The 13,721-nt window shown below is 43.2% G+C and overlaps 1 long non-coding RNA gene across 1 annotated transcript in view; it reads right to left on the reverse strand.

Moving 5' to 3' along the window:
• The window catches only part of LOC143788159 (uncharacterized), a 29,142-nt gene that overhangs the window by 7,178 nt on the left and 8,243 nt on the right, over positions 1 to 13,721 (reverse strand). The window contains exon 2 of the long non-coding RNA XR_013218570.1: positions 11,317 to 11,436. This is a non-coding gene — a long non-coding RNA (uncharacterized LOC143788159). The remainder of the gene's footprint in view (positions 1 to 11,316; positions 11,437 to 13,721) is intronic.

Genomic DNA, 13,721 nt, shown 5'->3' on the forward strand with positions numbered 1-13,721 from the left:
TATCTAATTTATACTAATCTGTCACGCTGTGCTTTTACTGTATGCGACATATGAATTGCTGACTTTCAAAGGACTTCAGTGCGTAAAAATCGGACAGCATTTGCATGGTCTCAAAGCTGTGCGATTTTTTTCTCGCACCCATAGGCTTGCATTGGCGAGCATGCTGTGATTTTACACGCATGCCGAATGTGGCTGAGAAAATAAACGCTGATGTGAGCTGCCCCATAGGTTAACACTGGTCCGAGTGCTGTGCGATGTTTTCTCGCATAGCACTCGCCCGTAATCTACGGTAGTGTGACCCCGGCCTAAAGGAAAGTTACAGGAAAGATTCTCCTTGTCTTGTGTGGAAAACCAAGAGTAATATGCATCTTAAAGGAAGCACGGTCGATTTCTTGCATCATGTTCCAGTGAATAAATTAAACTTTCTTTTAAGAAATCTGACATAATTTACCAATTCCAAGGAGACCACAACTGTAAGTAAAGTTTTAGTGAAACTGCTAATTAAATGGAGAATAATTGGCGCTCAGGTTGTGAAAATTCTAATGAGATTTCACACAATGGATATGAACAGATTCTAAAAATGAGAGCAGATTGTCTCAGCTGGTCACTGGAACGTCTCAGGATGCTCTCTGATACCTTAAAGCTTGCTCCCCCCTAGTGCCCCCAGCTAAGAAATGGATCTGTTGTGTCTGCAGAGACCTCTCTTATGTGCATTACAGCAACAAATGCGGATGAAGTGCTATAAAATACACTGCTGAAAAAATAAAGGAAACACTAAAATCCCACATCATAGATATCACTGAATGAAATATTCCAGTTGTAAATCTTTATTCATTACATAGTGGAATGCGATGAGAACAATAAAACCTAAAAATGATCAATGTAAATCACAATTAATATCCCAGTGGAAATGCCTCAAGACAAGGAAATGATGCTCAGTAGTGTGTGTGGCCTCCACGTGCCTGTATGACCTCCCTACAACACATGGGCATGCTCCTCATGAGGCAGCGGATAGTCTCCTGAGGGATCTACTCCCAGACCTGGACTAAAGCATCCGCCAACTCCTGGACAGTCTGTGGTGCAACGTGACGTTGGTGGATGGAGCGAGACATGATGTCCCAGATGTGTTCAATTGGATTCAGGTCTGGGGAACGGGCGGGCCAGTCCATAGCTTTAATGCCTTCATCTTGCAGGAACTGCTGACACATTCTAGCCACATGAGGTCTGGCATCGTCCTGCATTAGGAGGAACCTAGGGTCAACCGCACCAGCATATGGTCTCACAAGGGGTCTGAGGATCTCATCTCAGTACCTAATGGCAGTCAGGCTACCTCTGGTGAGCACATGGAGGGCTGTGCGGCCCTCCAAAGAAATGCCACCCCACACCATTACTGACCCACTGCCAAACTGGTCATGCTGAAGGATGTTGCAGGCAGCAGATAGCTCTCCAGACTCTGTCACGTCTGTCACATGTGCTCAGTGTGAACCTGCTTTCATCTGTGAAGAGCGCAGGGCGCCAGTTGCGAATTTGCCAATATTGGTGTTCTGTGGTAAATGCCAAGCGTCCTGCACGGTGTTGAGTTGTAAATGTAACACTTAGTTGTGGACATCGGGCACTCAGACCATCCTCATGGAGTCTGTTTCTGACCGTTTGAGCAGACACATGCACATTTGTGGCCTGCTGGAGGTCATTTTGCAGGGCTCTGGCAGTGCTCCTCCTGTTCCTCCTTGCACAAAGGCTGAGTTAGCGGTCCTGCTGCTGGGTTGTTGCCCTCCTACGGCCCCCTCCACGTCTCCTGGTGTACTGGCCTGTCTCCTGGTAGCACCTCCAGCCTCTGGACACTACACTGACAGACACACTGCCCCTATGTACAAGAATATAACTACTATAATACTGCCCCCTATGTACAAGAATATAACTACTATAATATTGCTGCTATTTACAATAATATAACTACTATAATACTGCCCCCTATATACAAGAATATAACTACTATAATACTGCTCCTATGTACAAGAATATAACTACTATAATACTGCCCCTATGTACAAGAATATAACTACTGTAATACTGTCCCTATGTACAAGAATATAACTACTATAATACTGCCCCCTATGTACAAGAATATAACTACTATAATACTGTTCCTATGCACAAAAATATAACTACTATAATACTGCTCCCTATATACAAGAATATAACTACTATAATACTGCTCCTATGTACAAAAATATAACTACTATAATACTGCCCCTATGTACAAGAATATAACTACTATAATACTGGCCCTATGTGTCATGAATCCCAATGGCTAGGGATAGCACAGGACAAGCAAGGTACAAATATATAACGGACGAGCTCTAGGGTGATGGAACCTGGGCTGACCGCTGCCCTACGCCTGACAAACGCAACTAGAGATAGCCAGGGAGCGTGCCTACGTTGGTTCTAGACGCCACGCACCAGCCTAAGAGCTAACTAGCACTGCAGAGAAATAAAGACCTCACTTGCCTCCAGAGGAATGAACCCCAAAAGGTTTAGTTGCCCCCCACATGTATTGACGGTGAAATGAGAGGAAGGCACACACATAGAGATGATATATATAGGTTTAGCAAATAGAGGCCCGCTGTAAACTAGAAAGCAGAACGATACAAAAGGGGTCTGAGCGGTCAGCAAAAAACCCTAATCAAAAAACCATCCTGAGATTACAAGAACCCATGTGCCAACTCATGGCACATGGGGAGAACCTCAGTCCACTAGAGCTACCAGCTAGCATAGAGACATAATAAGCAAGCTGGACAAAAAAAACAACAACTGAAAATCAGCACTTAGCTTATCCTGAAAGATCTGGGAGCAGGTAGGCAGGAACAAAACAGAGCACATCTGAATACATTGATAGCCGGCAAGGGAATGACAGAAAGGCCAGGTAAAATAGGAAACACCCAGCCTCTGATGGACAGGTGGAAACCAAAGGCCGCAACCCACCAAAGTCACCCAGTACCAGCAGTAACCACCAGAGGGAGCCCACAAACAGAATCCACAACAGTACCCCCCCCTTGAGGAGGGGTCACCGAACCCTCACGAGAACCCCCAGGGCGATCAGGGTGAGCTCTATGGAAGGCGCGGACCAAATCAGTCGCATGAACGTCGGAGGCGACCACCCAGGAATTATCCTCCTGACCATAACCCTTCCACTTAACCAAATACTGGAGTTTGCGTCTGGAAACACGAGAATCCAAGATCTTCTCAACAACATACTCCAATTCTCCCTCCACCAGCACCGGAGCAGGAGGCTCAACCGAAGGAACAACGGGCACCTCATACCTCCGCAACAACGACCGATGGAACACATTATGAATAGCAAACGATGCTGGGAGATCCAAACGAAAAGATACAGGGTTAAGAATCTCCGAGATCCTATAAGGACCGATGAACCGAGGCTTGAACTTAGGAGAAGAGACCTTCATAGGGACAAAACGAGAAGACAACCACACCAAATCCCCAACAAGAAGTCGGGGACCCACGCGGCGACGGCGATTAGCAAACTGCTGAGTCTTCTCCTGAGATAACTTCAAATTGTCCACCACCTGATTCCAAATCTGATGTAGCCTGTCCACCACCACGTCCACTCCAGGACAATCCGAAGACTCCAACTGACCAGAGGAAAAACGAGGATGAAACCCCGAATTACAAAAAAAAGGAGAGACCAACGTGGCAGAACTAGCCCGATTATTAAGAGCAAATTCGGCCAGTGGCAAAAAAGCAACCCAGTCATCTTGATCAGCAGAAACAAAACACCTCAAATAAGTTTCCAAGGTCTGATTAGTTCGCTCCGTCTGGCCATTCGTCTGAGGATGGAATGCAGACGAGAAAGACAAATCAATGCCCATCTTGGCACAAAAAGTCCGCCAAAATCTAGACACAAACTGGGATCCCCTGTCAGAAACGATATTCTCCGGAATCCCATGCAAACGAACCACGTTCTGAAGAAATAAAGGGACCAACTCAGAGGAGGAAGGCAACTTAGGCAAGGGCACCAAATGAACCATCTTAGAAAAGCGGTCACACACAACCCAGATAACGGACATTTTCTGTGAAACCGGGAGATCAGAAATAAAATCCATGGAAATGTGCGTCCAAGGCCTCTTCGGGATGGGCAAGGATAACAACAACCCACTGGCCCGAGAACAGCAAGGCTTAGCTCGAGCACACACTTCACAAGACTGCACAAAGGTACGCACATCCCTAGACAAGGAAGGCCACCAAAAAGACCTGGCCACCAAGTCTCTAGTACCAAATATTCCAGGATGACCAGCCAACACAGAAGAATGGACCTCGGAGATGACTCTACTGGTCCAATCATCCGGAACAAACAGTCTTTCTGGTGGACAACGATCCGGTTTATCCACCTGAAACTCCTGCAATGCACGTCGCAAGTCTGGGGATACGGCGGACAATATTACCCCATCCCTAAGGATACCAGTAGGCCCAGCGTCTCCAGGAGAGTCAGGCACAAAACTCCTGGAAAGAGCATCTGCCTTCACATTCTTTGAACCTGGCAGGTATGAAACCACGAAATTGAAACGAGAAAAAAACAACGACCAACGAGCCTGTCTAGGATTCAAACGCCTGGCAGACTCAAGGTAAATGAGATTCTTGTGATCAGTCAAGACCACCACACGATGTTTAGCACCCTCAAGCCAATGACGCCACTCCTCAAATGCCCACTTCATGGCCAAAAGCTCCCGATTACCCACATCATAATTGCGCTCGGCGGGCGAGAATTTTCTAGAGAAGAATGCACATGGCTTCATCACCGAGCCATTAGAACTTCTCTGTGACAAAACCGCCCCCGCTCCAATCTCGGAAGCATCAACCTCAACCTGAAAAGGAAGTGAAACATCTGGTTGACACAACACAGGAGCAGAAGAAAACCGGCGCTTAAGTTCCTGAAAGGCCCCCACGGCCGCAGGAGACCAATCAGCAACATCAGCACCCTTTTTAGTCAAATCAGTCAAAGGTTTAACAATACTGGAAAAATTAGCAATGAACCGACGATAAAAATTAGCAAACCCCAAGAACTTCTGTAGGCTCTTAACAGATGTAGGTTGTGTCCAGTCACAAATTGCCTGAACCTTGACGGGATCCATCTCAATAGTAGAAGGAGAAAAAATGTACCCCAAAAAAGAAATCTTCTGGACTCCGAAGAGACACTTTGAGCCCTTCACAAACAGAGAATTGGCCCGCAGAACCTGAAACACCTTCCTGACCTGTAGAACATGAGACTCCCAGTCATCAGAAAACACCAAAATATCATCCAAATACACAATCATAAACTTATCCAGATATTCACGGAAAATATTGTGCATAAAGGACTGAAAGACTGACGGAGCATTGGAGAGTCCAAAAGGCATTACCAAATACTCAAAATGGCCCTCAGGCGTATTAAATGCGGTTTTCCACTCATCACCCTGTTTTATCCGCACCAAATTATACGCACCGCGAAGATCTATCTTAGTGAACCACCTAGCCCCCTTAATGCGAGCAAACAAATCAGTCAATAATGGCAATGGATACTGGTATTTGACTGTAATCTTATTCAGAAGGCGATAATCTATACAAGGCCTCAGGGAACCATCTTTTTTTGCCACGAAAAAAAAACCTGCTCCCAGAGGGGACGAAGATGGACGAATATGTCCCTTTTCCAAGGACTCCTTAATATAATTCCGCATAGCAGTATGCTCTGGCAGTGACAGATTAAATAAACGACCCTTAGGGAACTTACTGCCAGGAATCAATTCTATAGCACAGTCACAATCTCTATGAGGAGGGAGCGAATTGAGCTTAGGCTCCTCAAAAACATCCTTATAATCTGACAAAAACGCAGGGATCTCCGAAGGAGTAGATGAAGCGATTGAAATCGGAGGTGCATCATCATGAACCCCCTGACATCCCCAGCTTAACACAGACATTGTCTTCCAGTCCAGGACAGGATTATGAGTTTGTAACCATGGCAGACCCAGCACTAGTACATCATGTAAATTATACAGTACAAGGAAGCGAATCACCTCCTGATGAACGGGAGTCATGCGCATGGTCACTTGTGTCCAATACTGCGGTTTATTCATAGCCAATGGTGTAGAGTCAATTCCCTTCAGAGGAATAGGAACTTCCAGAGGCTCCAGACTAAAACCGCAGCGTTTAGCAAATGACCAATCCATAAGACTCAGGGCAGCGCCTGAATCCACATAGGCATCAACGGAAATGGAAGACAGTGAAAAAATCAGAGTCACAGACAAAATGAACTTAGGCTGCAGAGTATCAATGGCAAAAGATTTATCAAGCTTTTTTGTGCGTTTAGAGCATGCTGATATAACATGAGCTGAATCACCACAATAAAAACACAATCCATTTTTCCGCCTATAATTTTGCCGTTCACTTCTGGACTGAATTCTATCACATTGCATAGTCTCAGGTGCCTGTTCAGAAGACACCGCCAACTGGTGGACGGGTTTGCGCTCCCGTAAACGCCGATCAATCTGAATGGCCATAGCCATAGACTCATTCAGACCTGTAGGCGTAGGGAACCCCACCATAATATCCTTAATGGCCTCAGAAAGACCATTTCTGAAGTTTGCAGCCAGGGCGCACTCAATCCACTGAGTAAGCACCGACCATTTCCGAAATTTTTGACAATATATTTCCGCTTCATCATGCCCCTGAGAGAGGGCTAACAAAGCCTTTTCAGCCTGAATCTCCAGGTTGGGTTCCTCATAGAGCAATCCCAATGCCAGAAAAAACGCATCCACACTGAGCAATGCAGGATCCCCTGGTGCCAATGCAAATGCCCAATTCTGAGGGTCGCCCCGCAGGAAAGATATTACAATCCTGACCTGTTGAGCAGGGTCTCCAGAGGAGCGAGATTTCAAAGAAAGAAACAATTTACAATTGTTCCTGAAATTCAGGAAGGTAGATCTATCACCAGAGAAGAACTCTGGAATAGGAATTCTAGGTTCAGACATGGGAGTGTGAACAACAAAATCCTGTATGTTTTGAACTTTTGCCGCGAGATTACTCAGGCTGGAAGCCAAACTCTGGACATCCATGTTAAACAGCTAAGATCAGAGCCATTCAAGGGTTAAGAGGAGGTAAGAAGCAGCTAGACAGCAATTAAGGGCTAGGCAGCAAAACTCTGAAGGAAAAAAATAAATAAATAAATTTCCCTTAAACACTTCTTTTTCTCCTGCTTCAGCCCCAACAATTAACACTTTGTGGGCCGGCTATACTGTCATGAATCCCAATGGCTAGGGATAGCACAGGACAAGCAAGGTACAAATATATAACGGACGAGCTCTAGGGTGATGGAACCTGGGCTGACCGCTGCCCTACGCCTGACAAACGCAACTAGAGATAGCCAGGGAGCGTGCCTACGTTGGTTCTAGACGCCACGCACCAGCCTAAGAGCTAACTAGCACTGCAGAGAAATAAAGACCTCACTTGCCTCCAGAGGAATGAACCCCAAAAGGTTTAGTTGCCCCCCACATGTATTGACGGTGAAATGAGAGGAAGGCACACACATAGAGATGATATATATAGGTTTAGCAAATAGAGGCCCGCTGTAAACTAGAAAGCAGAACGATACAAAAGGGGTCTGAGCGGTCAGCAAAAAACCCTAATCAAAAAACCATCCTGAGATTACAAGAACCCATGTGCCAACTCATGGCACATGGGGAGAACCTCAGTCCACTAGAGCTACCAGCTAGCATAGAGACATAATAAGCAAGCTGGACAAAAAACCAAACAACTGAAAATCAGCACTTAGCTTATCCTGAAAGATCTGGGAGCAGGTAGGCAGGAACCAAACAGAGCACATCTGAATACATTGGTAGCCGGCAAGGGAATGACAGAAAGGCCAGGTAAAATAGGAAACACCCAGCCACTGATGGACAGGTGGAAACCAAAGGCCGCAACCCACCAAAGTCACCCAGTACCAGCAGTAACCACCAGAGGGAGCCCACAAACAGAATCCACAACACCTATCTACAAGAGTATAACTACTATAATACTGCCCCCTATGTACAAGAATATAACTACTATAATACTGCCCCTATGTACAAGAATATAACTACTATAATACTGCCCCCTATGTACAGGAATATAACTACTATAATACTGCCCCATGTACAAGAATATAACTACTATAATACTGCTCCTATGTACAAGAATATAACTACTATAATACTGCCCCTATGTACAAGAATATAACTACTATAATACTGCCCCCTATTTACAAGAATATAACTACTATAATACTGCCCCTATGTACAAGAATATAACTACTATAATACTGCTCCCTATGTACAAGAATATAACTACTATAATACTGCTCCTATGTACAAGAATATAACTACTATAATGCTGCCCCTATGTACAAGAATATAACTACTATAATACTGCCCCCTATTTACAAGAATATAACTACTATAATACTGCCCCTATGTACAAGAATATAACTACTATAATACTGCTCCCTATGTACAAGAATATAACTACTATAATACTGCTCCTATGTACAAGAATATAACTACTATAATGCTGCCCCTATGTACAAGAATATAACTACTATAATACTGCTCCTATGTACAAGAATATAACTACTATAATGCTGCCCCTATGTACAAGAATATAACTACTATAATACTGCTCCTATGTACAAGAATATAACTACTATAATACTGCCCCTATGTACAAGAATATAACTACTATAATACTGCTCCTATGTACAAGAATATAACTACTATAATACTGCTCCTATGTACAAGAATATAACTACTATAATACTGCTCCTATGTACAAGAATATAACTACTATAATACTGCCCCTATGTATAAGAATATAACTACTATAATACTGCTCCTATGTGCAAGAATATAACTACTATAATACTGCTCCTATGTACAAGACTATAACTACTATAATACTGCCCCTATGTACAAGAATATAACTACTATAATACTGCCCTATGTACAAGAATATAACTACTATAATACTGCCCCTATGTACAAAAATATAACTACTATAATATCAAAAAGTTTATTTATTTCAGTTCTTCAATACAAAAAGTGAAACTCATATATTATATTGAGTCATTACACACAGAGTGATCTATTTCAGGTGTTTATTTCTGTTAATGTTGATGATTATGGCTTACAGCTAATGAAAACCCAAAAGTCATTATCTCAGTAAATTAGAATAATTAACAAAACACCTGTAAAGTCTTCCTAAGTGTTTATAAAGGTCCCTTAGTCTGTTTCAGTAGCTCCACAATCATGGGGAAGACTGCTGACCTGACAGATGTCCAGAAGGCAGTCATTGACACACTGCACAAGGAGGGAAAGCCACAAAAGGTCATTGCTAAAGAAGCCGGCTGTTCACAGAGTGCTGTATCCAAGCAGATTAATGGAAAGTGGAGTGGAAGGTACACAAGCAACCGGGATAACCGCAGCCTGGAAAGGATAGTTAAGAAAAGGCCATTCAATAATGTGGAGATTCACAAGGAGCGGACTGCTGCTGGAGTCATTGCTTCACCACACACAGATGTATCCAGGACATGGACTACAAGTGTCACATTCCTTGTGTCAGCCACTCATAACCAATAGACAATGCCAGAAGCGTCATACCTGGGCCAAGGAGAAAAAGAACCGGACTGTTGTCAGTGGTCCAAGGTGTTGTTTTCAGATGAAAGTAAATTTTGCATTTCATTTGGAAATCAAGGTCCCAGAGTCTGGAGGAAGAGTGGAGAGGCCACAATCCAAGCTGCTGGAGGTCTAGTGTGAAGTGTCCACAATCAGTGACGGTTTGGGGAGCCATGTCATCTGCTGGTGTAGGTCCACTGTGTTTTATCAAGACCAAAGTCAGCGCAGCCGTCTACCAGGAAATTTTAGAGCACTTCATGCTTCCCTCTGCCGACAAGCTTTTGGAGATGGAAATTTCATTCTCCAGCAGGACTTGCCCCCTGTCCACACTGCCAAAAGCACCAATACCTGGTTTACAAACAACAGTATCACTGTGCTTGATTGGCAGCAAACTCGCCTGACCTTAACCCCATAGAGAATCTATGGAGTATTGTCAAGAGGAAGATGAGACACCAGACCCAACAATGCAGACGAGCTGAAGGCTGCTATCAAAGCAACCTGGGCTTCCATAACCCCCCAGCAGTGCTACAGGCTGATCGCCTCCATGCCACGCCGCATTGATGCAGTAAGTGATGCAAAAGGAGCCGCGACCAAGTATTTAGGGCATTCACTGAACAGACATTTCAGTAGAACAACATTTCGGATTTTTAAATCATTTTTCAAGCTGGTGTTATAAAGTTTTCTAATTTACTGAGATAATGACTTTTGGGTTTTCATTGGCTGTAAGCCATAATCATCAACATTAACAAAAATAAACACTTGAAATAGATCACTCTGTGTGTAATGACTCTATATAATATATGAGTTTCACTTTTTTTATTTTAACTTTTTGATGATGTTCTAATATTGTGAGACTTGTAATATTCTTCTTCTGTATTATTTGTATAAAGAGCACAACAATATTGTATATACTTCACAGCTGCAGTATCGGAGTATATAGTTTGAGAAATGGAAATAATACAATTTTAAGGAAAAGAGTGAGTACAGCACAATGCCCCGAGCTCAGAAAGAATTAGGGCAGCTGTGTACAGAGTCATATCTGTGTGCCTACTGATCCTGCATTATCTTGGTCTCCAGTAATGCAATCTCCTCTATCATTAAAATCTCCGCTATCCAATGACAATGAGTAGCTTCTGCTGACCCTGCTCTCTAATGATGAGATGATATTGCTGACCCTGCCTTCTAATGATGACATGAATCTGCTGACCCTGCCCTTTAATGATGAGATGACTCTGCTGACCCTGCCCTCTAATAGTGCGATTACTCTGCTGACCCTACCCTCTAATAGTGCAATTACTCTGCTGACCCTGCCCTCTAATAGTGTGATTACTCTGCTGACCCTGCCCTCTAATAGTGTGATTACTCTGCTGACCCTACCCCCTAATAGTGTGATTACTCTGCTGACCCTGCCCTCTAATAGTGTGATTACTCTGCTGACCCTGCCCTCTAATGATGAGATGACTCTGCTGACATCTGCCAGTAATGCTGAGATGACTCTGCTGACCCTGCCCACTCATGATGAGATGACTCTTTTCACCCTGTCATCTAATGATATGACTCCGCTGACCCTATCCTGTAATATTGAGATGATTTTGCGCACCTTGTCCTGCAACGATGAGCTCACCTGCTGATCGTGTCTGTAACGATGAGATGACTCTGCTGAACCTGTCCTCCAATGATAATGAGTTGACTCTGCTGTATCCTCCTTCTAATGATGAGATGTCTCTGCTGACCCTGTCTCATCCTACACAATAATATATGAAAAAAAAAAAATATGAGCTGCAGAAAACCATTATGTCAGTCTTCTATTGGTGCTACCGTGACCAGTAAATAAACAGTATTTCAGGATGTTTTAGTCACTTTTAAAAAATAAGATGCAACAAACAAATATGTGGAAGAGCTATGTTTGTCGCCAGGTAATAGCAGATGATACATTCCCTGCAATCCATACTAAACAGTCAGGTCTCGTCCACTGACGTCACATGATCCACTCTGCACATTGCATAATGAAATGCATAAGATTCAGTAAAAAGGAAAACACTTCGGTGTTGAGGATCAACTTGTGAACAACTTAAATTAAAAAAACAAAAAAACAAAAACAAATTAACGCAATGTGATTAACAAAGAATTAGCAAAACTCATTAAGGTGAAAATCTGGGTACAAACTCAAAATTCAGTTTCTTTTCAGTATTAGCTGATATTCTGCTCCTGCAATGTCACTCACTTGTGATCCCATGTGGAAGGGATTCGCCAACAGGGGGGCTCCAATATTTCTAAAATGGCTCAGACTGGCATAAAAAACAATCGATACCCTCAAGAGCCAGTCCGAATCTTACACAGTGCCCAATGTGGAAGAAGGGGCCAGCAGGGACCTGGTAAGTGTTGGGTATCGCTGAGGGTAAGTATTGTTTCTTTTCCTATTTTTAACACAACTCAACTGAGCCCTTTTGCAAAGATTTTTTTATAGGCTGGAAAATCCCTTTAAGAAGGGCTCCCTCTGTTGGTAGGATGTGGAAAAGCAGAGGGAATATGCTGTCCAGTTAGTGATGACCCCACTGGACTACACGGAAACAGTATGAGGGATACCCACATATAATAGATGCACCAACCATCAGATTTCGGTCTGGTTTACAGCCTTTTGCATAAATTCAATGACAGCAAGCAGATATTTGTTTTACAATTATCACATTGATCCTCTGGGCTGTAAGTTTTCTTTATTTCATTCTCTTTTTATAAAATCTAGGTGTTGAAATTGCTTTGTATTTGTGACACGGCCTCTGAACCCCACAGTAGATCCATAGGACTTTACAGCAGGATGAGGTTTTCTTTACAAAAAAAAATCATCTATAAACATTACAAAAAGTTCTCCGGAAAATTGCTAACTTTCTCAAAGTTATGGGAATTTATCCAACTTTTTCAAACTTTTAGAAATGCATTAGTGACAGCAGCGACCTCCACATGTCTCTGCAGATACGCCGCTGGTTCAGGTCTCCATCTCTGGAAGGGACAGACATAAGAAACTGCTGAGCTAAGCGCTTTTTTAGGGGCAAATTCTGGAAAGGATGATTCAAAAGATCACGTAACCTGAAGTGCCAGCTCTCCTCTGCACAGCGCAGGATCCGCTCTGTCCTCACAATGACACCGGGATACGTGTGGTCTCAATGAAATGTGGAATCACAATGTAACAGATGTGTAGCAGCCATGGTCTGAACGGGCGCTCACCCTAAATCCGCACTAAAGGAGGGTGCAGCATTAGAAACAGGTTCTGCTTCATAGGATACAGTGATTTTAACTGAAGACTGCAATACTCAAGATAACTAATTTAAGCCCCCGCGGGGGACTAAAAAAATTAAAGTGTAATGTGATACAATTATTACATTAATCTGTAAAACATGACAAAATATTGAACACTTGAAAAAATATGTTTTGCATTGGTTAACACTGGAGATGTGCTGACAGTACTCCAGGAGACCGTGACTTATGGAACATCTGAAAAACAATGGCTCTTGCTTATTTAGTGATTTTACTGATTGGCAGCTTTCTGCCTATGCACAGTGAAAACAGGAAGCTGCCAATCAGTTGTGTGGGCGGGGCTACACAGAGCTCAGCATTCAGAGCTCTGCTAGATCTGCGGCAGAGAAAAAAATGAGATTTTTTTTTCCAACCTGCAGCAAGCAGCCCAGTCTGTGATGCATCACTGGAATCAGGGCCTCTGCCTCTACGTTGCGCTGCTCTCAGATGGGGGAGCAAAAAGCCGGTGACAGATTCCCTTTAAGAGTATTATCTGTGTGCTCTCCGGCCCGACGTACCTACTGACCACGATCCGATGAGGTGATTCTTTATAAAGTAGATTGAGCTACACTAATAAATATAAAAAATAGTTTTTAAAAAAATATATATATTATAAAATAAAGACATAAAAGTTCACATAACACAACTTTTCCTCATTTAAAAATAAATCTAAAAAAAACAGGCGTCCAGAAAAGACCAAAAGTCCGATCCTTCAAAATCTAAAATTCTGTGAACTAT

This window comes from Ranitomeya variabilis, chromosome 8 (assembly GCF_051348905.1).
Source record: "Ranitomeya variabilis isolate aRanVar5 chromosome 8, aRanVar5.hap1, whole genome shotgun sequence".
In the NCBI taxonomy this organism is placed as follows: Eukaryota; Metazoa; Chordata; class Amphibia; order Anura; family Dendrobatidae; genus Ranitomeya; species Ranitomeya variabilis.